Raw genomic sequence first — 21,593 nt, 5'->3', positions numbered from 1 at the left:
ATGATTGTGAAGGATACAAATCACTTCTGGTTGTGCAGATATGATGGTAAACTTATGCTCCAGGGCTCTAGGAGCACTTTTATGGCAACTCACACTTAAAGTTTCCAGTTTCCTCTTGTGTTGCCATGGTCACGATGATACCGGTTCATGATTATGTGTTACAGTGTGCAAAATTAGAATTAGGCGGTGAATTCAGAAATGATGAAAGAAGATGGAGTATATTCAAACCTATGGGTACCTCTATTAAAAACTAAAACATACTCAATCACACAGTGATACAATCTCAAATGATGACACATTTATTTTTTTTATTTTTTTTTACAAGCTCAGTGTAATATTTACATATTTTGCCCAATTCCAAACTTTTTCCCATCTTTCTGGCAATTCACAGATCCATTTGCGGAAATAATCGGCCGGTTTCTCGGCCAACCACGAATCGATCCAAATTTTTGACTTCATCAAAATTGGAGAAGTGCTGGTCAACCAGGCCATGTTGCATCGATCGAAAAAGGTAGTAATCGGACGGAGCAATGTCTGGAGAATGCGACGGGTGGGATAGGACCTCTCATTTCAGCGTTTCCAAGTATGTTTTGACCGGTTTCGTGACATGCAGCCGAGCACTGTCGTGCTGCAAAATAACTTTATCTTGTCTTTGCTCGTATTGTGGCCGTTTTTCCTTCAGTGCACGGCTCAAACGCATCAATTGTCGTCGGTAGAGGTCCCCCGTAATGGTTTCATTCAGTTTTAGCAGCTCATAGTACACCACGCCCAGCTGGAACCACCAAATAGACAGTATAACCTGCTGGCCGTGAATATTTCGCGCGGCCGTCGATGTTGATGCATGGCCGGGGTATTCATACGTTGCCCGACGTTTAGGATTGTCGTAATGGACCCACTTTTCATCGCCAGTAACGATTCGATACAAAAAAAAAACTCTTTCTTTTATGTTGTTGAAGCAGTTGTTCACACGTGAAAAAACGGCGTTCGACGTCTCGTGGCTTCAATTCATACGGCACCTAATGTCCTATCTTTCGGATCATTTCCATTGCTTTTAAACAATCGGATATGGTTTGCTGAGCTACTCCAAGTGTATCTGCAAGTTCTTGTTGGGTTTGTGAGGGATCTTGATCGAGTAAAGATCGAGTAAATTCTTCATCTTCAAACTTTTTTGGCGGTCCGGAACGTTCTTCGTCTTCCAAATCAAAATTACCACTTTTAAACCGTGCAAACCACGTCTGACACGTTCGCTCAGTTGGAGCATGGTCACCATAAACTTCCACCAAAATGCGATGACTTTCCGCACCTTTTTTCTTCATATTGAATTAATGGAGTAACACTCCCCGAGAAAACACTTTTGTTGGTACGAAATTCGACATATCCGAAGTGGCAAAAAAACTATGTTATTTACGCTTCAACTCGCGCAATGACAGTAGCTTTCCAACGAATGTCTGGAAATTTGATTCACTGGAATATAAAACCATTTACGCCATCTGTTGTAAAACCGAAGAAACTTACTGGTACACCTAAGGGGCTGTCCACATACCACGTGGACAGAAAAAGTGTGATTTTAGACACCCCCCCTCCCCCTCCGTGGACAAGCGTGGACATTTTCTATACCCCTCCCTCTGTTGTCCACGTGGACATTTCTTCTTTCTTAGAAACAAAATTCGGGGAAAAAATTGTGTTGCGTATAAATTCTATTTTAAATTCGTTTTTATTTTCTATTCTGTGTTTTTACTTGATAAAAATGTTAGCTTCATTAGTAATAGCGGTTTGTAATAAATTTTTGGTTTATTGCCTACCATTGCCCGTGAAGTTATTTGTATCACTGTTTAGTTAGAAACATCACTAGTGAATCTAGTCTCGGACATTTTCTGTCATAAATCAACGTAAGCTGGTTGAACTGTTTTAGTTTTTAAGCTGGGATGTTCTTTGAGCTTCCGATAGAAATGGAGTATATAGTGTAGGATATAATAACATTTGTGAGACAGGCAATTCGAACTTCATTGTTTTGTTCAGGCGCTAAAAATTAAAAAAAAAACAAAAAATTAAGGTGATTCATAAATAAAGAACCAGATTGAAAACCATCACTCATTTCCAAAACTTAAATCGATTTTGCATGAATTACAACCAGTTTCTAATCCGTAACTCATTTTAGTTCATTGTCCGTTCAAATAACTGCTTTTTAGCTACATCAACATCACAAGTTTTCGTATGGGTTTTGATCTGGGAAGTCCGTAGTCCCTGAAGACCGTCCGGATTTCGTTAACTGGTGCCCAATTACGGTGATTTTGACTCAGAAACGCAACAAATGATTCCGAAATACTTCGTTCTACTCCTGACCTTTCCATCTGGTTCTATAGTTATGAAACACTGACGGTTTAATGTTTCGCGCTTGAATAGAACAATTAATTTCAAATAGCCAATCTTATAAACGCTTAAAATAATCTGTCCCTAATAGTTGATGCTGTTCACTTAACTTTTCTAAAAAAATCTATCCTCAATCTGCACTACAAAAATCTACCAATGATCTTTCTGTACAACTTTGTAAGTTTTGGGATTGTAGTATCGTTGGAGGTGGTTAATATGAAGAAATACACGTGAATACTTGTTGGTGGTCAGAATAGGAATGTCGTTTATTATCGATTTACATTGGGTTACCGTGAGAAGGTTTCAAGGTATCTTTATGAAACAGGTGATGCTATTAAAGAACAATGTGTATATATTGAAAGGTAATTTATGCGGTTACGATACTACAGGGATATGTAGGGTTATTCGAAATATTTTTGTCAATTTTTAGGGGAAAAACAAAAGCATATTTTTTAGGATACACACTTAAAGATTCATAGCTATAGAACCACTAATTTTTTTTTTAGCCTTTAGAGAAGCGAAGCGAAGGCAGTGCTCCCGTGGCCGAGTGATTAGCGTCATAACTAACATGCCGGGTGTTCGGGTTCGATTCCCGTTCTGGTCGGGGGAATTTTTCGTTAAAGAAATTTCCTCCGACTTGCACTGTGATCATGCGTATTCTAGAGCTTGCCACTCAGAATGCATTCGAGGCGTGTTATTTGGCATAGAAATCTCAACTAAGTACTAATAAAAATGACGCAAGTAATACTACGTTGAGACGGCGAAGTTCCTCTAGGAACGTTAGTGCCATTGAAGAAGAAGAAGAAGAAGAAGAAGCGAAATATATCGGTCTAAGCGATAAAATGGTATACAATGACTATTTTCGTTTATAAAACAAACTTTGTAACCTTCATTGTTTTGTAATTCTGCAAAAGAAAAACAAAGTATCGATGTTTCATAACTTCAGATCTGGATACTCCCCATTTACCATTATAACTCCTTTATAAAATTAACGAAGATAGTTAATGTTTCCCACTTTTTACACTTCGTTTTAATCAAGATTTCCTGATGGCTGAAAAATTCAAGAATTTGAGTGGTTCTCACTTTTTGAAAGGTACTGTATGTGCACCATTTTTTTCCCCACAAATCCATAGACCTTTTGTTTTCTCGTCAAAAAACTGTGCAGGATACATTTTATGCCATCCCATGAGCAGAGCTGCAATCCATCACCGTCAATGTCACAAAAAAGCTGACCATAGTCACTCAATTCCTCTCACGGCACGTGAGATCCAAATATTCAGTAGTGATACTCACTATTTTGTTTCTGACACCTAACCAAATGACGATTGGTTCCAATGCCTCTCACTGCCGATCGCTCTGTTTACAACTTTACGTTACGAGAGCGGTGGTTGTGGCGTATGATGGTAGTAGAAATGTGAGTGATCAGACAGTTCCAATCATTTTTGACAATCGCGACGGTTGTTTAGATTCGTTTGTTGAGGTAGAAGTTGTTGTTGTTCTTAGAGATGTCTATATTTTTCGTTTATTCGATTATCGATTAATCGTGGGGCCAATATTCGATTCATTCGAACAATTGTCTTTCAGTATTCGATTAATCGAGCGAATATTTATTTCTTGTAGTTAAAATGAACAGACATATATAATAAAAAATATTATGGTGTCATGATTTTAAAAGTTACATTAAATATAATTTTCAAATGAACATGGTGCAGCATAATGGTTTTTGAATGAAATGGTATTTAAGTATATTGATAAATTTACCATTTCATAATTATTTTGCGGATCATGAAAACTATCCGATTGAAAACCGACAATGCGTGTTTTTTTTTATTTTGAGTTAATCATTACCAGAACTATTGAAGTTTAGTTAATAAACGTGTGATGAACACAAAAATTTTATTTTTTTCATAAAACGAAAAAAAATTGCGATCTCAAAAAATCGCTCAAAAATCATCCACTTGCATTGAGGCTTTATTGAGAAACTTCTTATACCGTGCCATTAACTGTGCCACGAACAATTCCAGATGGAATATATGTTTGCTTCCTTGCTGCATCCGGTGTTCATAGTACCCGGCAAAATTCAACGTTTGCGTCTTCAGACTCGTCGCAATTTTGAACCAGATTCGGTACCAATCCACAGATTATAACATTTGATAGAACGTCTTGGAATAGCAGTTCGTATAGCTGTTTCCTCACCACTTCCAGCTTCTGTGGACTTTGTTCGAGGACAATCTGATTGGCGGTTTCTCGAAGGAATATTTGCCTGTCGATTTACGGCACCTCTTAGTTGACCGTGAACGGTTACAGTTGTACCAGCATGAGGATAGCGTAATTCTTTCCGTTAGCTCCGAAGGAATGTGCTGAAATGCAAATAGTGTTGTTACATTCAAGAAACAAACAAATGACAATCTTACATACAAAATTTTAAGAATATCCTCCTAAGATAGAGCCGGCACTCTTACTCAAGCAACGATTCCTAACCGCGGGAATAACCCGCGAAGTAGAATTGGCGCACAAAATCAATCTGCACGTAGACAAATACTTTTCAATGGTTCTTCTCAGCGCATCCTGGGTATCTTTGGTCAGCTAATCCACTTCGGACAAGACGAGTCTCATATTCCCTCCACCCACTGGGATCAATTTGCTTGATCAAATTCGACACGACCACCCTGTTATATATCACGGCAACCGATGAATTCAACTCGATGTGGTAATTACTGCTGATGCTCCTGATTTCCACGTAATGCGTAACTTGCGTTTTGTGGTAGTCCAGTTTGGATAGCTGGCGCGGTCGGTAGCGGTCAACCCAGGGAGCCATTGTACACAAAAATATTTGATGTATAATGTATACAAAAATACTTGGTGACTTGTTGTTTTCGTGTTGGCCTTTGTCAAAGTAAATGTCATCACCTATAGAGATGCCAGATATTTTTTTTGAAAGTCTTCGACATATATTTTTGTAACCGCGAGAATAGTAAAGCAATGTATAAAAAAAGGGGTTATTAACGCAGGGAATCAAGTCATAAAGAGTAGAAATACCATATCCCTGCAGCCTGCAACTGAAAATATAAGTCTGCAACAGGATAGGCAGGACATCAAACATCAGTAAAATTGCGAACATGTCTACAAATTTAGTATCGTTGCAATGATGAGAAACAAATTTGGTAAAAAATAACGAAGTCGAACGGGTTTCAAAATGCATCATTTTGCTAATTACAAACCTGATCGGGATCCGCAATAGAGGGGATAATCAAGGCGTGTCATTCCACAAACTAAGTACTAATACAAATGACACGTGTAATACTACGTAGAGTCGCGAAGTGCCACTAAAAACATTAAGGCCATCTGAAGGATGAAATGAAAATACATGCCTGAAAATACAATGTTCTTCAAATTGTATTTAAAATGAAACTGTATATTCACATCTGGCATCCCTGGCCGTAAAGAACGAACACAAAGAGGCGAATGTTGTGAATATCGCCAAACACCAAACCATCAGCTAGACTTTTGAGTGTCGCACTATTCTGACATTTCAGCAACAGGACACTTACCAAAGAGCTCGGATTTTCTTGGTGAGTACGGCCCAAATAGGTACTCCACCGAGTACCACATCCCAGTCAAACACCAAGAACTGTTTTTCGGACTGTCAAAGAAACATGGGATTTGGCATAATTCTGGTGGAACAGCTTACCTATCGTATTTTCAAATTATAAATTGCTGATTTTGGTTCGTTTAGTTACGTACTTGAACTTGCTGGAATTTATAATGCATAATGAAGAATTCCGTTCGAATCTCACCAGATACAAAGTTGACTTTCTCCTGGTAAATACCAGTTTTGGGGATAGCTGATTATGGTTCATTCCGCTTGTCTCAAAGATAAACTCCAAAATACATTCTCAGAATACACATTTCAGCAAATAAGTTACAACTATATGAAAACTATAGATGTTCAGCACTATCAGACAGCTCAATCCTTTTCGTCGATAAATACGAATGAATTTATTGAAAATGCAGTGTGCAGAAATTTCCATATATTGTTGAACACAGATGTGAACAGTTTTTTTTTCAAAATATTCATTCAACGTGTCCACGTGGATATTGTCTAAACCCCCTTCCCCCTCACCGTGGACAAGCATGGACATTTCCGTAACCACTACCCCCCTAAAGTTTTCCACGTGGTATGTGGATAGCCCCTAATATAAATCTCGTATCGTATCACGGTGTTGTCACCGAATTCTTCCGAAACGGCTCGACCGATTTTAATGAAATTATGCGCAAAAAATTGATAAGCATGATAATAGGTTGTAAACTATATATTTATTTAAATATTTAATACCGATTAGAGTACCTCTATGCAGAAAAAAAATCGGGAAAATTCGACATAGACAACATAGAGTTCCGTGTTCCATTTATGTGAAGCAACAATGCAAAATTGATATTCGGGTGGAATGAACACGCTTTTTGACTAATTTTTTTCAATAAAAGTTGATTCTACACATCAAAAAAGTGTTCGATGTGAAAAAGCAACGCATTCTCTGCATTCGGGGGATAAATCTCGAACGAAAATTGTGTCTGACGATGATTTTATGTTATGTATAATGTTTTGGTGGAAATGCAAGGAATTTTATAGACAATAAAAGTTAAGTTAAGGTTAGTACTACGTCTTCTGTGTATTTAAACGAAATTCGATCGAGTTTAAAACCAATCGGATTCCGGAATATGAATAACGGCTGTGATTATAAATTAGAATACTGTTGTGGATACTCCTCGATTGAATGACAACAGCGAAGTAATGCGGTTCCAAATAAGAACGATACATCAGCTCCATTGTTGTCTGGCGTATCGTTGGTTTCCTAATTCATGAACGAGACCCAGCAGTTATAAATTTAGCCGTACATATTGAAAAAGAGAAGCGCATTTGAACGATATTCTTTTTCTGATTTTCTATTTTTAATTTTTCTTCACGACAAAAATCTATTACTTTTTTTCTTTACTTTTAAATTTGAGATATCATGAGATCAAATATATCAAATATACAGGGTTTTCCAACTTTAAATTCTGAAAGTAAATTGAAATAAAACACACTTAGAATTCGAATTTCGATGAAACTTTTATTTCAAATTAAAGTTTGGTTTATGTCATTATGTTTGAAATACAACATAATTCAAATGTCCACCTAGGGCTTCCACGCACACCTTGATCCGGAACAGGTAATTTTCGATGACTTTTCGGCACATATGGGGCGGTATCTCGGTCATAACTTCACGAATGTTGTCTTTCAAATGTTCAAGAGTTTGCGGAGAGTTGGCATAGACACGGTCTTTCGCATAACCCCACAAAAAAAAGTCTAGCGGGTTCAAATCGCATGATCTAATTGGCATCACCAAAACGCTAAATTATGCGTCCCTCAAATTTCGTTCGCAATATGGCCATGTTCGGTCGTGTTGTGTGGCACGTGGCGCCGTCCTGCTTAAACCACATGTCATCCGTATCCATATCTTCAATTTGTGGCAAAAAAAAATCGGTTAACATGCGGTCATAGCGCCCACCATTCACAGTTACCGTCTCGCCGTCCTCATTTTCAAAGAAATGCGGCCCGATGACTCCACCAGACCATAATGCGCACCAAACAGTGACTTTTGTCGGATGCAATGGCCTCTCAACGAAAATCGATTGGAACGGAAATTATGGATGTTCACATAGCCACCGAGCTCGAAATGTGCCTCATCGCTGAAGAAAATTTGATGCGAAAATTCAGCATTTTGCTGCTGTTGTTCGTTCACCCAATCGACGTATGCCCGACGCATTCCATGGTCACCACGCTCTAATTTTTGTACCAGTTGGACTTTATATGGATGTAGGTGCAAGTCCAAATGCAAAATTCGCCACAATGATGTGTTTGACAAGCCCAATTGCTGAGCACGCCGTGGAATCGAAACATTCGGGTCATCCTCCACACTGGCAGTAACAGCAGCAATATTTTCGGCCGAACGCACTTTACGATGATGCACAGGTTTCACAATATCCGCTACGGATCCAGTTTGTTCGAATTTACGCACTACATTAGCGATTGTGTGCTCTGTAGGCCGTCCATGACGACCAAAATCCGTCCATAATGCTCGAAAAACATTTGCCGGTTTTTCATCATTTTTATAGTATAATTTAACAAAATTAACACGTTGTGCGATGCTAAAACGATCCATATTGTAAAATGGCAGACATTCAACTAACGATATGACGCTTTGGTTGACAGCTATGTCAAACGGTTGTCAGCGCAGGGCTGTATACTTTCGGAAGCCCGAAATGGAAAACCCTGTATGTATTTCATTAATGTATAATGAAATACATTGCATCATGAAACATCATACCAACTTCCGTTAAAATCGGTTCAATCGTTTTTTTTTATCGATCATATTCGAATAATTTTGTAGATCGTTAATACATTCGAACACGCTTAAAATACATTATTAATGTTTTATTCAACACATATTCTCTAGAAATAATTTAAATGGCAGAACAACGTTTGCCGGGTCAGCTAGTTCTTTTATAATTGTCGATCTAAGAGTTATTGTGGAATAAATGCGATGATTATAAACAAATCTCGATTCATCAGATAATGTGAGTCAATCTTCGAAAAAAAAATCAAGTTTAGCCAGATTTCAAGTAATTTCTCGATAATTTATAATGTTTAATATACTGATTACCAGTTGAAGCTATCGCAAATCGACGAACAAAAAAGCCATGACCGTCACAGTGCGACATAAATGCTACATCTGCCTGTGGCACCCACTGTCTTCTCAACCACGGCTACACATAAACACTTTGCTGGTTTCTATTGAGTTATAAAAACCATCTGCGTTCTGCTTGCGTTGCTTGCGACAATTTGAAACCAAAGCCACACCAATCTCGTTCGGGGTGGGATCGCCCCACCATCCCGATTGAGACAAGTTTTGCAGTGGTCCACTCTAGACATAAGAATTTTGTAGCTGCTGGAATGGAAAGCACGAATGGATGCAACATGTTTCCGTTAATAGTTCCTTACCCGAGGGTTTTCCTTACGCTATCCGTTCATTAGATGCCATGCTGCAGATCAACAAAAGCGGGCTCGTTAAAATTTAGCCATAAATTTGTGTATATGACATCCTGTTTACGGTCTCATATATATAGGACAGTTAACAGCCCCCGGAATGTCCGGCATAAAAAACACTAGAATTAATAAACGGTGCCATATATCATTCGTCTATCCGAGATTTCTAAGACAATAGAGAAGGAAATTACTCTTTGCCTTCATGGCTCTTGTTGTCAATGTTATCGTCGTGCTTATAAAAAGCAAAATTAGGAAGTACAATGTTGGTCGGGATATTAAACCATTACTTTTAGTACACAATTCGGTCTACAAAAATATTTATAGCCCATGAGTGGGTTCCATATTTTGCGTTCAGTCTAATCTCAGAGACACTTATCTACAGGTACACTTCTTTGATTAAAAATACAAAATTGTGCTCGGATTAAAACGACCATATAAAAGTATTAATGTTATATTATGTCCATTCAATTTTCTTCGATACAAATTCGGATGAAACTACTTGAAGTGACTAATCTCAACACTTGCTCTTCATTTATGGATGATTCGGGATTTGAATGAAAAATAGTAACTACGGAAAACCACTTTCTGGAAGGTAGCATGCTTTATGAATAAATAACACCGTGTATTGTGATTTTCAACCGCAAATATAATTATGGATAGTTGATTGTTTATTTTTTCTTCCTGTACTACAAAAGCCTCCTCACCAGGGCTGGCATTGACACTTTAATTATAGTTTCACTCAGAACAATAACAAACTCCCAAACTTCTCATGCTTCGAACATCCCTGGTAGACAGTATGCAGAACGGTTTTTCATTGAAAACATAATTGGATTTTTCCAGCTTTTTCGGGTGAACATCTTGGGTGCGCCACTCGCCCGTTTCCCAGATAACCATTAATGAGTTTAAAAATATGTTTAGTACGAGAAAAACCACAAGCAGACAAAAACTATAAAGACTAGCAAATCTCGTTTATATATTTTTTTCTCTACTTCCAGTTAATTATCGCGGCATTCACAAAAATAGACAAATTCTACTCATCTAAAATTTGCTATGTACAGGCTGCAGAATGAGTTTGGTTGTTATTTAAGGTGTGTCCAACGGTTGTGTTTCATTCACCCGAAACACATTTACCCGAAGCACATTCACATTTTTGTTATAGAGATCATTCAGAAATGAGCATGGATTATGGAATGTTCTGAACATTAAGCAGATAATTTTAACAAAAAAAAAAGTCACAGAAGGGTTGTGTCCAAGACACGACGGAGAAGTTGACGTAGGATTCCGTTAGGCTGTCTGTTGATTTTGGATATGTTTGAAGAATTACACAAACTTTTTGATAATGATTTGGAGGCCCTGGAAATGGCCATTTTGTTTGGTTGTTGGGCATTGTTTGTCCACTCCACCAGTGTTTACCGAGTGATGCTGACAGAAGGGTGGTAAACAGTTGTTGGATGGTGCATATCAGATAAAAAATACTGAATGAACGAGATAAGATGAAAACCACCCTCTGTGATCATTGACGAGATGCCTCCTCTGATATGGATGAAATAAAGAAAAAAAAATTCACCAATGTAACATAAGATAATTACCAATACCGAACACAATTATCAATTTTTCTCATCAATAAAAACATGTTACTTTAATGTAGAGAAAATATTTCAAATGGAGAAGATAATTTTCTTTCATAATTTTTACTTTCTGAGTGTTAATTCAACCCAATGCGAATTTTAATTGGACTAACAACACCTAATACTTTATGAAGAGCATATGACAAATCACTTTTTGTAATATTTTTTCACTTTTCCAATTTTTCTCGCCGTATAAACTTTCGTTGGGTGAAAATGAACACAGCAAAACAGACAGCTTAAACCAAACGACACGTTCTCGAGCGGGAACACACCTTGGTTTTTATCTACGAAAATTGAAATAAATCGTTTCATATATGAAGTCATTTTTAAAACCATATACAATTTTACACTCATACTTGTGCTGAATTTTTCACAACATTAAAGTTCCGAATATAAAAATTCCCCTAACATGCATATATTTGCAATGCTGTTTTCCCCCAGGCAGCTTGATTTTGGTGTCTCTGTTAGGGAACACATTTCGGTAGGAACAAAATTTCCCATTACTTTTATGCATTTGCAATGCCGATTTCCTCCTGGCAGCTTGGTTTTGATGTCTCTGTTGAGGACCCGCCGAATGTGTCATCTATTTCGACCAATCAGAAGTGGGTATTTCCGTTAGGATAGGGGTTGAGATTTTTCAATTGTTTGATAGTTAGTTTCATGACATATATTATTTTCTTCAATATAATAAATTGTTATGGAGTGCCGAAATCGATTGACGCAAAAATTTCATCAATCTATCATGAAATGACTGAACAATGAACGTTTAAAATTGAACAATTTTCACGATGTACTCGATTTTCGATTTTCAACTTGTACCCAAATATGTTCCCGAAAGACGTAATCCTACGTCAAAAATATAAAGCATAAATGCCATGAAAATGTGAAAAGAATTAACAAGAAAAAAATGATACTTACGTATTTACCACCGCAGCGCAGTTTTTATGATGAATTTATAATTTCGCGATGAAATTTATTCAGAGGTCAATGTAATGGGGCCGTAGTCCCAATTATATGAGGATAAGGAACCGAGGTTTCCGTGGGAATAATTCACCTTCGAACGACCCAGCACTCGAAGGGACATCAAAAACCCCAACTGTCCCTATTTTACCGACCAGTTCAACTTCCCAATCGGGATTTATAAAGTTGACTGACCTTGTGGCTCAAATCTTCACATGCTTTAATGTTTCCGACTCCATCAGAACCATTGTCATATCAATGCTTCCAGTATTAAAGACAATTTTGCAACAATTGATGCAAACATGGCCCCTCCTTGCAATGATTATCTCTCTTGATGTCTAATTCAAATAGAGAGGTCGGAGATATCACTGTTTTACAGTGGAATTGTCGTAGTCTTATCCCTAAATTGGATACATTCAAATTTTTAATTCATAAGTTCAATTGTGATGTTTTTGCTCTGTCCGAAACTTGGCTTTCTTCGCGAGATGATCTCTCTTTCCACGATTTTAATATTATACGCTTGGACCGTGATGACAGATACGGAGGGGTGCTATTGGGGATCAATAAGTGCCACTCATTTTTTCGAATTGACCTTCCACCTATTGGAGGGATTGAAGCTGTTGCTGGTCATGCAAACATCAGAGGAAAAGACCTCTGTATTGTCAGCTTGTATTGGCCTCCGAGAGCTGCGGTTAGCCGCAAGCAACTTGTTGACATGTGCTCACTCCTTCCTGAGCCACGATTGATCTTGGGAGACTTCAATTCTCACGGAACTGCCTGGGGGGAACAGTACGACGACAATCGTTCACTGTTGATATATGATCTTTGTAACAGCTTCAATATGACACTTTTGAACACTGGGGAAACAACACGTGTACCTAAACCTCCTGCTAACCCAAGTGCTCTTGACCTCTCGCTTTGCTCGAATTCACTATCGTTAGATTGCAAGTGGAATGTAATCCAGGACCCCAACGGTAGTGATCACTTGCCAATCAAAATTTCCATCACCATTGGGTCGAATTCTTCTGAATCTATAAACATGGCATATGACCTCACAAGACACATTGACTGGAAAAAATATGCGGACGCGATTGCTCTAGCCATCAATTCCAGAGATGGTTTACCTCCATTGGAGGAGTATAACTTCCTTTCTCGTTTGATCTATGACAGCGCGGTTCGCGCTCAAACGAAACCCATCCCAGGCTCCACTATTCGTCGAAGGCCTCCCAATCCATGGTGGGATAGCCAATGTTCCAAGCTTTATCAGGATAAATCGAACGCATTCAAAGCTTTTCGGAAACGTGGAACCCCTGAAAATTTTCAGACGTATTTGGACCTTGAAAATCAATTTAAAAACTTGATCAAAGGGAAAAAACGTGCTTATTGGCGAAATTTCGTGGGAGGTTTGTCACGAGAAACGTCAATGAAAAAATTATGGAAAGTGGCTCGAAACATGAGAAATCGCTCTTCATCCAATGAAAGCGAGGAATATTCACATCGATGGATTTTGAATTTTGCACGGAAGGTTTGTCCTGATTCCGCTCCTGTGCAAAAAATTGTTCGAGATATACCACAAGATAGGTGCGATCTTGATTCCGAGTTTTCGATGGTAGAATTCTCTCTTGCTCTGCTTTCATGTAACAATTCTGCTCCGGGATCGGATAGAATTAAGTTCAACTTGCTGAAAAACCTCCCTGATGTGGCGAAACATCGCTTGTTGAATTTATTCAATCGGTTTCTGGAGAATAATATTGTTCCAGATGATTGGAGACAAGTACGAGTTATAGCTATTCAAAAACCCGGAAAACCCGCGTCCGACTTCAATTCGTACCGCCCAATAGCAATGCTGTCTTGTATACGGAAATTGTTGGAGAAAATTATCTTGTTTCGCCTTGATCGATGGGTTGAAACGAATGGCCTACTCTCAGATACACAATATGGGTTCCGCAGGGGCAAGGGGACGAATGATTGTCTTGCGTTGCTTTCTTCAGAAATTCAAATGGCTTACGCCGGAAAAAAACAAATGGCTTCAGTATTCTTGGACATAAAGGGGGCCTTTGATTCTGTTTCAATAGAGGTTTTGACAGACAAATTACACTCTCGGGGTCTGCCGCCTCTATTGAATAATATGTTATATAACTTGCTTTGTGAGAAGCATTTGAACTTTTCTCACGGAGATTCGGCAGTAAGTCGGGTCTCTTACATGGGCCTCCCCCAGGGCTCATGTTTAAGCCCCCTTTTGTACAACTTCTATGTAAGCGACATCGACAATTGCCTTACACAAAATTGCAGCCTAAGACAACTTGCAGATGATGGAGTGGTGTCTGTCGTAGGACCAAACGAATCCGACCTGCAAGGACCCTTACAAGATACTTTGAACAATTTTTCAACCTGGGCCATTGGGCTAGGGATCGAATTCTCCACGGAGAAAACAGAGATGGTGGTTTTTTCTAGGAAGCATAGACCAGCAAAACCAAAGCTTCAACTTTTGGGTAAACCGATCACTCATGCTATGTCATTCAAGTATCTTGGGGTCTGGTTCGACTCCAAATGTACTTGGGGGGCCCATATTAGGTATCTGAGTAAAAAATGCCAACAAAGAATAAATTTTCTCCGTACAATTACCGGCACCTGGTGGGGAGCCCATCCCGAAGATCTTATAATGTTGTATAGAACAACTATTCTCTCAGTGATGGAGTATGGCAGTTTCTGTTTTCAATCAGCTGCCAAAACACACTTAATTAAACTCGAGCGAATTCAGTATCTTTGTCTCCGTATTGCGTTGGGATGTATGCCCTCAACGCATACCATGAGTCTCGAGGTTTTGGCAGGCCTACTCCCACTAAAAGATCGCTTCAATTTATTATCTCTTCGGTTCTTCATCCGGTGTAAGGTCATGAACCTATTGGTGATCGGAAATTTTGAGCGGCTGATCGAGCTAAATTTTCACTCCGGATTCATGAATTCATATCTTGAATTCATCTCCACGCAGGTTGATTCTTCTTCGTATATTCCCAACCGTGTTTGTTTCCCTGACTACATCAATTCCTCTGTGCATTTTGATCTGTCCATGAAGCAAGATATCCATGGATATTCAGATTACCAACGATCGAGGATCGCTCCAACGATCTTCGATGAAAAATATAGGGGTATCAATTGTGATAATATGTACTTTACTGATGGGTCCACTATAAATGAGTCCACAGGATTTGGAGTGTTCAACGAATTTTTAAGCACCTCAGACAGTCTTCAGAATCCTTGCTCAGTGTATATTGCTGAATTGGCAGCAATTCATTGGGCGCTGGACAGCGTCGCCTCACGACCTGTTGAACACTATTACATTGTAACGGATAGTCTTAGCTCTGTCGAAGCTATCCGTTCAGTGAGGCCGGAAAAGCACTCGCCGTACTTCCTTGAGAGAATACGAAAAATTTTGAGTGCTTTACCCAGACGCTGTTATGTCATTACCTTTGTGTGGGTCCCTTCTCATTGCTCAATTCCGGGTAATGAGAGGGCTGACTCATTAGCAAAGGTAGGTGCGATTGAAGGCGATATTTATCAGCGTCAAATCGCATTCAATGAATTTTACTTTTTAGTCCGTAAAAATACCATCGCTAACTGGCAACGCAAATGGAACGAAGATGAATTGGGCCGGTGGCTTCACTCGATTATCCCTAAGGTTAGCCTCAAACCATGGATCAAAAGTCTGGACTTGAGTCGGGAACTTATTCGCACCTTCTCCCGACTCATGTCCAATCACTGTTCGTTAGACGCGCTACTCTTTCGTTTCAATCTGGCCGGCAGCAATATCTGCGTTTGTGGCCGAGGTTACCACGACATCGAACACGTTGTTTGGTCGTGTGAGGTGTATCTTGTTGCCAGATCGAATTTAGAGAACTCCCTTCGGGCTAGAGGAAGGCAGCCCAATGTGCCGGTGAGAGATGTGTTGGCTCGGTTAGACCTTGATTACATGTCCCAAATATATGTTTTCCTTAAATCTATCGATGTTCGTGTGTGATTATCCTTATATCCTTATACCCTCCATTTCTTCCTTTGTGAGTAATTGGTTCGCTTGCTATAAACAGAAGAATGAAATGTAAATTCACAACTGATGTACGAATAGATTTAAGAATTGAGTGTGTGTGATTATCAACATTGTAATAATTTCCTTATACCCCATCCTTTTCCTGAGAAAATGTCACCCTTTTAATCTCGAGTCCACCACGAGTAATCGGTTTCCCACATTACTAACCATAGATTTAAGAAAATTGTTCATATATATAGTTTTAAAAATATATTTAAGATTTCGGCTCCTTTAAACTTATGTAACTGAGCCTGTAAAAATAAACGAATTTATAAAAAAAAAAAGGAACCGAGGCGGCACCAAACTGTCCAGGGTGACACAATCCGTCGGAAGCGGCGGCCTCTCGCAAGCAACAGGCTCAAAGCCCCAATGGCAATCTTGGTACATAAATTTGCTTTACATAAAAATCTTAGATTTAAAAAAAATTGCATTGCCTAAGAAAGTTGTCCAAAGTCAAGGTCTAAAAAACATTAAAAATTTCCGCTTAATACAAACACGAGACAAGTGAGGAGCTTAGAATGAAAGGGATGTAAGTGATTTGATCGATTTCTCTATATCGACTCTCTATTTTGGTCATAACTAAGTTGCAAATACTTTCCCAGCTGTATTTGACAATGTGGAAGATAGGTCAGAACCTCATCTATCGGATTCTGTAGCAAACTTAAATTGGAACGTCTCTGCAGTTTAGTTATTAACTAAATAAAAAGTTGATGAAGAGAAATCGATCGAGTCGCTTACACCCCTTGCATTCTAAGCCCCTCAAATAAATTAAATGAACGATACATCAAAACAGAAATATTTTATTTCCACAAATTTGTTCATTTATCATTGATAAAAACTGGAAACTTAGTTGCGCTCCTAGTACAACAAAAACAATTCGAAACTTCAACATAGATGAAATCATAAATGAAAAGAAAAGGACCGTAATTTAAAATCACCGACGGCATATTTTTCCTATACTTGCCCACGATCAGGATGCGTAAGCTCGTAAAACAAATGTGCTTCAACATTAAAAAATAAAATACAAATGCTCGCGCTAAAATTGGGATGAAGTCATTTAACGCTTGTTCTTAATTTAACCATTCACTCGTCAACCAGCTGCACTGTTTCCACATACCTACCATTTCGATCGTTGAGTTCTTCCTGCGGCGGCCGGAACACTTTTTTCCCCCTCTGGTGCCACTATTCGCACTGTTGATTTTCCGCCACTACACTTAAGTGTGGCGTTTCACACCGCTGGAAATGTATGGATTGTCACGTTCTGCAAATATTTGCGGGAAATTAAAAGCATGCTTCAACGATTACAGGCGTGGGAGACAGTGCCGAGTGCAAGTGATCAATTCAAACAACGCCTCGGTGCTTTTGAAAGCAGTCCGTTCGATTTCTCCAACTCTTTACGGATGGGAGGCGAGCTTTGAATCCGCCATCAGTGGCGATCGCATCTTTGCTAATATTTAGTTCAAATGTTACGGTTCAAATAGTTCTGGAGTGCCACGGTATGCGCCTTTAAATTAATTAGTTGGGATTAAAACTTTAATTTTAATCATTCAGCAGGGAGCGCAGCGATACAATTTGCAGCCCTTCTGTAACAAGAAGCGCATTAAAATTTATCCCCGACGAAATGAGGAGCACTTCGGAAAGTTTCATCCCACTTCGACTTTTGTTTGGGATGTGAAGTTCTTGAGATGGTCTCGGAAGCATCCCTCTCAGCACCAGTGCCGTTGGCTTTGCACTGCATCGCTTCTTTCAAAAACACAATAATATTGGGATTGGAGCTAATTACGCCAGCACATCTTGAACGATAATTGCTTTGAATTTATATCCGATTAAGCAAACTGCAATTTGCCGGTAGCGCTTTCCTGCAATTGGACCAGGGCCAAATGTGGGATGGAGGATCTATTTGCTGTTTGTTCCGTTTCCTGGGTAATAGTTGTGTTATGGCTTCGACAAACAGCTTCCTCTGGCTGGCAAGATCCAACAAATCAAGCAAATAGGAAGCGGAACGAGGCGAAAAGACCCAGCTCAAGTGGGCACTCCAGTGTACCTTCAGCTCGGATAATTCGAAAATAATCACTATGGAGGAGCTCTGAAAAACAACTTCAACTTTATTTCTCTCTAGCGAAACAATAACAGGTTTATATTCGGATTCCGGCACAAGGCTCAACGGGATCACAAATAACAGGAGACGAATACTTCACCTTGTGTTTTTTTTTGTTTTGCTTTGCTGGAGTGTGTTGTGCTCATCTGTGCACATTTAATTGCAGCAGGTAGGAAGTTTCCATTGGTTGCGATTAATTTACATTTTAACTGGCAATTAGGGTTTGTCTAACCGTTTGAGGCTCACATCACCGGTTTGCTTCGGCAAAGTTTGTGAGCTGAATGTTAAATACTGAGCAAAGTGAGCCATCGGTTCTTTAAAATTGAAACACACTCTCATAAACACTAGGCAGTGCGAAATGCGAGAAAGTCCTTCCAAAAATAGCTTTCTAATGGACACAACATCACTCTCTCCAGAGGCTGGAGAATGCGCATGCAAAAGTTTCCCAGTGAGGAAAGAGACGAAATCATTAATGCTGCTGCTGCTGTATATTTTGAAACAGGCAGTCTCGCTATCCTGGATTTGGTCCGAGAACAAATAGATTGTCCGTTTGTAGCTTCTCCTGGGAGGAGATAAGCGAAAGATTTCACCGAGAGTAATTGGGATTGCTGGAAAAGGAAAAAGCTCAACCAGGAAAAGAGTCTATTTGCAGAAGCATGGAACAAAGAAACTTATCTGGCAGAGAAAAGATCAACAATTAATTATTTTAAGTTTTTCAGTAATTAATTCTGCTCCAAATTTATTGCAACGATTTATCAGCGTTAAACCATTCGGTAGCAATCGTAGCTGCAGAAGGACAGGTTACTGTGCACATTAACTTTGACTTTAGAGTAATTATTCCAGGCATTGTACAATTTGTTGATCCCGGAAACTATTCGGGGGATTCCGGAATGGGAATATGCCGGTTTAATGTTTAATGGTTTTAGGAATGTTGTTGCATGTCTGGTTTGTCATTTTGTTTTAGTTGAAAAAAATGCTAATTGAAAAGCAGCAATGAAATATAATATAAAATATCCATTCCAATTTGTTGTATGTCCTACTTGATAGGTCTTGTTTGAATTATTATTTTAAGTCCAACGATTGATCTAACCATGGAAATATTTCTTAGCTTTCACTTTTTTCGAAATCGACTTCAGCGACTCGCAGCGTCTTTCATATTTTGACTCGAAGGTTTTGGAAGATACAAATTCCAGCAGAGTCCCTATCAAATGAATCGATTTAATGAGGAGATGGAATTCATATGAAGATTAAGGGACTCAACTATTATTGGTCTGAAGACATTATACAAAATATAGGGGCATGCAGGGTTTCTCAAAGTGATCGATAACGACCCCCTGGGTTCGATTTCGGTTTTCAAGGGGTCGACAGAAACGAATTTTTTTTTTGTTATTATCTGTACAGGTAAACTTCGATATAACGTACATTTCACTTTCAAAATTGTACGTTGTATCGAATTGTTCGTTATATCGAAGCATAATAAAGTACTCACAAACGTAGTCTATAATACATTATTGTGTTGTTGTTTTAATAAAGTTAATGAATAACTTCAATCAGAAGACGAAGCCAGCTTTTCTCATGGTATATCCCTACGTACTGTTGATTAAAGCATGATTCATTTAGAATCCGGAATCACAAAACCAGCTGTATTTCGGGATGGATTGAAGGTACAAAACTTGTTTTAGCATCACGATACAGGTAATTCATTGTTCTGTCAGAAAAAAAATATTAAAAAAAAAATTCCTTTACACTTTGGAAATGTGTACGTTATATCGAGTTAAAATGTACGTTATATCGAGTGACGTTATATAGAGGGTACGTTATATCGAAGTTACCTGTATTATAGTGATTTTCAACTCATTTGGCTGGTTCGTCACTTTTTACTTCCATTTTTGGAAGATTGTCGGGAGTGAGAATTGAACTCGTGACCTTTAGCGTGAGAGGCATGGATGTTACCACTACGCCAGATCGCCTCCACCAGAAACGAAAATTGATTTTGGGGGTCGACGGGGTCTGAATATCGACCCCTATAAAATAACACAAGTTTTTATTTGAAACATTTAATATACTCCATAAGTTGTGTTACGTGAACTACCCTCTTATAAGAATGACCAGGGTTGCCACATTTGATCCTGTAAAGTTTTCTGAAAAAAATCTGTACATCTGTATTTTTAGCAAAAAAAAACTGTATCAAAAAACTAACGGATAAAATGGAAAGAAAGGTCCATTTTCTTTTTGAATTTATTGTTCTTATTCATGGTTCGCTCAAGTCGTATCAATACAACAAAATAAACAAAAAAAAATTTCTCATAATAAATTGTATGTTGTTTATACATGGATTTGTTTTTTTTATCCCTTTTGTTTATTTTAGGCTCATTAGCATTTTAGCTGTAACAGAGCCGAATTTTAATCGTGTACATGTCACATGTTTATGATACCTATAATTAGTACATTACACAGTTGCCATTTTTCGGCGTTAGAGTATTCCCTTTTTTACCATTGCTTATGGTATACATTTGGTATACACAGTATACATGGTATACACAGTAGCCATTTAGGCGTAAGGGTATTCTTTGTGTTCTTCCATTGTTCAGCAGACCGGACAGTGGAGACAGTTTTGATTGATCATTGTTGAGTTATTTATAGAACAGCAGCCCGATGTGTCTTGCAGAGCAGAGCAGTTGTATGGATGAATCGATCTTATTTCGACCGTGGATCGATATCTTCATCGCTGATGATTGTTGCGTGGACGTAGTTATTCTGTAACCACACTAAGATAGTCAATGAGGGCCCTGAGTTCTGAACTCACGATCGGTCGCTTACTAAGTGAACGCGCAACCAATGTGACTACGGAGACCCCCAACATGGATTTGTTGAACTTAGCTCTTCTTAAATTTTTCGTCAATTTCATCCTTGACGCATAGTTCTTCGCTTTCAAAATAAAGTCCATCATTGTGGAAGTCAACCGATTCCAGAACATTGTTTTGTTGGCATTGTGAAGCGAGAATATTCACTCAACACACACTGATGAATGTGGAATTATCAAAAAGTGTCCCAAAAACATTCTTAGTAGCAGGAATGGAGAAGTGAGGTGACATTTCATATGGTTCAACATTTTTATAAATCAAGGTACAGTGACTCAACGATGTATATACAGATGCTGTATTTGAAATTTGGCGAAAAATCTGTAAAAAACAGAATATTCTGTATATCTGGCAACCCTGAGAATGACTAATATCTTAGTAGAAAATATTATTGCTGTACATTTTAAAAACTCAACAAGACGATGAGTACAAGATGAAAAGCACAAGATGCACAAGAGCACAAGATGAAAATAAAAAAGTTCAATAAATACAAGATGAAAAATTC

This window comes from Toxorhynchites rutilus, chromosome 2 (genome assembly GCF_029784135.1).
Source record: "Toxorhynchites rutilus septentrionalis strain SRP chromosome 2, ASM2978413v1, whole genome shotgun sequence".
Lineage (NCBI taxonomy): Eukaryota > Metazoa > Arthropoda > Insecta > Diptera > Culicidae > Toxorhynchites > Toxorhynchites rutilus.
This window is presented reverse-complemented; position numbering follows the sequence as displayed.